The sequence below is a fragment of the Gastrolobium bilobum genome, unplaced genomic scaffold (assembly GCF_033153095.1).
Source record: "Gastrolobium bilobum isolate Gb01-03AN ecotype WA unplaced genomic scaffold, APGP_CSIRO_Gbil_v1 utg3020, whole genome shotgun sequence".
In the NCBI taxonomy this organism is placed as follows: Eukaryota; Viridiplantae; Streptophyta; class Magnoliopsida; order Fabales; family Fabaceae; genus Gastrolobium; species Gastrolobium bilobum.
The window spans coordinates 194,841-197,909 of record NW_026896080.1 but is presented as its reverse complement, the minus strand read 5'-3'; the positions used below and the strand labels follow the sequence as shown (position 1 = coordinate 197,909).

The 3,069-nt window shown below is 39.8% G+C and overlaps 1 long non-coding RNA gene across 1 annotated transcript; it reads left to right on the top strand.

The window, feature by feature from the left end:
* The first annotated feature begins 204 nt into the window (after positions 1-204).
* Positions 205-1,990, top strand: LOC133297690 (uncharacterized). Its single transcript, XR_009749670.1, has 3 exons — positions 205-680; positions 798-899; positions 1,854-1,990. It is a non-coding gene; the product is annotated as an uncharacterized LOC133297690 (long non-coding RNA).
* The last annotated feature ends 1,079 nt before the right edge of the window (positions 1,991-3,069 follow it).

Genomic DNA, 3,069 nt, shown 5'->3' with positions numbered 1-3,069 from the left:
ACTTTTTGTATTGCCCTGTACTTGGTTCAGAATTAGGTCCTTGCTAAAATTTATAAACCATCCACTTTGCTATCCTAAAGAAATCTGGAAGCATGCTCCTCATTGGCCCACTCTTTTTGCATGACTTCTCATTGGTTGGAAACTACCCTCTCATCCTAACCATTTCACTCTAAGAGCGCTAATCAGAGGGGCATAGGCTGAGGTATATAGTCTGTTAATTCAGATTGATAATTAATCTTCGAGTCTCTCTTCCCTCTTGGCACCTCACTGTAAAAAAACCGAACCAGAACACCCACTCCCTCTCATTCCTAAAGCAGCAAGCACACCTAAACTGAACTGCACCCGCTCCACACCTTCGACCAAATCAACCATGGTACAGATTGCCTGACAGTTCATTGTGTTTCATCATTTCCACCAGGTCCGTGGCGTTCCTAGGAAGGGGGGATTACCGTTCCATTGTTATTCCCTTCCCCTTCCAGCCGTGCGTTCATCAGCAAAGAAATGGAGAGTTCATCGTTGTTACTGCCTTTTCTTCCATAGTAGGTTCTGACCAAGTTCTTCTTGGTGTGCGCATGTCTTGGTTCGATTTGATGAGGACTTCCCCTGCATGCATAACCGAGTTTAAGTTCACATCCACTCATCCTTCTTCTTGTCCAGCCGAAACAACCCGCAGCAAGGAGGTGTGGCGTTTTTCCCTTGTCTTGTTCTTCCAATCCTCTCTTCGATTGTTGTGGAACTTCCTCAGATTTGCAGATTTTAGTATAAACTCATTCTCCTCTTTGCCTTGTTTGGTTTAGAATCTATCTTAAGGAGGTGCATGGAACTCAATTTTTGGAGCTCTTGGAGGGGAGAGGTTGCTGTCTCCTAATCGATTTGGCTAGTGTGTGTACCGCTAAGAGGTAATGGTTGAACACTTAGTTCCTCCCCCACTTTCTGCTTCGGTTTGTAGGTGCACTTTAGGGGATTAAGGTTTTGTAGCACTCATACTCCTGTACCTTTCGGGTTGGACCTCACATGCTTGATAAGAGAGTGTCGTTTTTGTCAATTTCATACCTTTGATTCTGCCATGATAGAACCGGTTGAAAGCTTGAAATAAAGCCTCCTCTTTAAGTGTTGCTTTGTTACATGTGAATAAGTTATCTAGTGTTGGAATGTATTTGTTGTATCAAACTCTATAGGAAATTAAATTAAATTAACAGTATGCCTTGGTCTCCCCATCAGCGCACCTTTGGTCTAGAAGTGATGGTCAGATAAATGAATACTCTAAAACATATTAAATTTGGATGAAAACTGATTATGGATGTTTCTGAAACCTTGGATTTCTTCTGTTGGTTAGTGAATAAAAAGAGACGAAATTAGTATGCTAAAAACTTAATTGTTCTAGTCTAAGCAAAATGGGTAGTGTCTTATTGATATAAAATTTTGTGCACTTAAACCCTGGCTTAAAACCAATCTGAATATGTTGGAAGCTTTGAATTACTTTGCTGTTAACTAGTTGTTAATTAAATATGAAGCCAAAAATTTGTTTTAGGAAAATGCATGGTAAAACCGAATCTTTGTGTGTGTGTGTGTGTGGTGAACGCTGGAAATCCTGATTTGATTAGAAATTAGTGGAATGAGTACGTAAATAAAATCCTGAACATTTTGTCATGCTGAAAGCTGAACTCATACATGTATGAGACCTTAGGAAATTTTATTTGCTAGCAATGGGAGGAATAGCTTTAAGGGCAGAAAAATAATTATCATAGTGACCTCATAATTTAATTAAGGTACAAGGATTGAAAGCATAGGAACTATTTGTGAATTGTAGGAAAAATTATGTAAAATTCTGACTTGGTGAAATGGTATACTAGGTGCGCATAAACCTCTAAGAATGTGGACTATTCTGGTGTGGTTTGAATTGTATTTGGGCACGCAAGGTATGTGTTTGGTGGTGAGACCTACTGTGACTATTAGCTAGAGTATGGAATTTTGAACTGATGCTCACATGTCCCTGACTTGTTTATTATCTTGTTTTATTTGGAGTAGTATTAATATATCAATTTACATACACATAGGAGGTATTTCAGATGTCTATTTGCAATTTACATACAGGCGATATTTTATGAAATTGATTAAGTAAACAACTTGGCTAAGTATAATGACGTCATAATTGAAAAGAAAAAGATATTCTGCATTTTTAATTAAGCGCAGCTTAATATTATGATATGTTAACAAACCGGGTATACACGGGGTGTTACAACTGTCACTCCTCATCAACCACATTTGCTTCCTAATTCTCCAATATTGAGTGTACCTATTGCTGATTTTTCTGCTAGTGCCACTAACTCCACTTGCAGGTCCTCTATTCCTGTGAACAATGCTTGCAGGTCCACATCTCCTGAAGCTAACAGCCATCCAGCTCCAGTGGTTGCAGTTCCACTTATCAACAGTCATAATATGACTACACGAGTTAAAGCTGGTGTGTTCAAGCCTAAAGCTCTTACAGCCTCCCTGGAACCTAATTCTGCATCTCAAGCTCTAGCACAACCACATTGGGCTCAAGCTATGAAAGAAGAGTATGATGCTCTTCTCAGAAATGATACTTGGCAACTGGTGCCCCTTCCTCCTAACAGACTACCCATTGGTTGCAAATGGGTCTTTCGAACCAAGTTCAAACCTGATGGTACAGTTCTGAAATACAAGGCTAGGCTTGTAGCTAAGGGTTTTCATCAACAGGAAGATTTTGATTACCAAGAGACTTTTAGTCTAGTTGTCAAACCAACAACTATTCGGGTTGTTCTCACCATAGCTCTATCTAAAGGATGGCTAGTTCACCAACTAGATGTGAAGAATGCATTCCTGAATGGGGATCTTCAGGAAGAGGTGTTCATGCAGCAGCCACCTGGCTTCCTTCATCATGACAAGACTCTTGTCTGTAAGCTAACTAAAGCCCTCTATGGCCTCAAACAGGCACGACGTGCCTGGTTTGAAAAACTTAGTACTACCCTTCATCACCTTGGGTTCACAACAGCTAAATGTGATTCTTCTCTATTCATTTCCATAAATCAGAACACCACTCTATTTGTT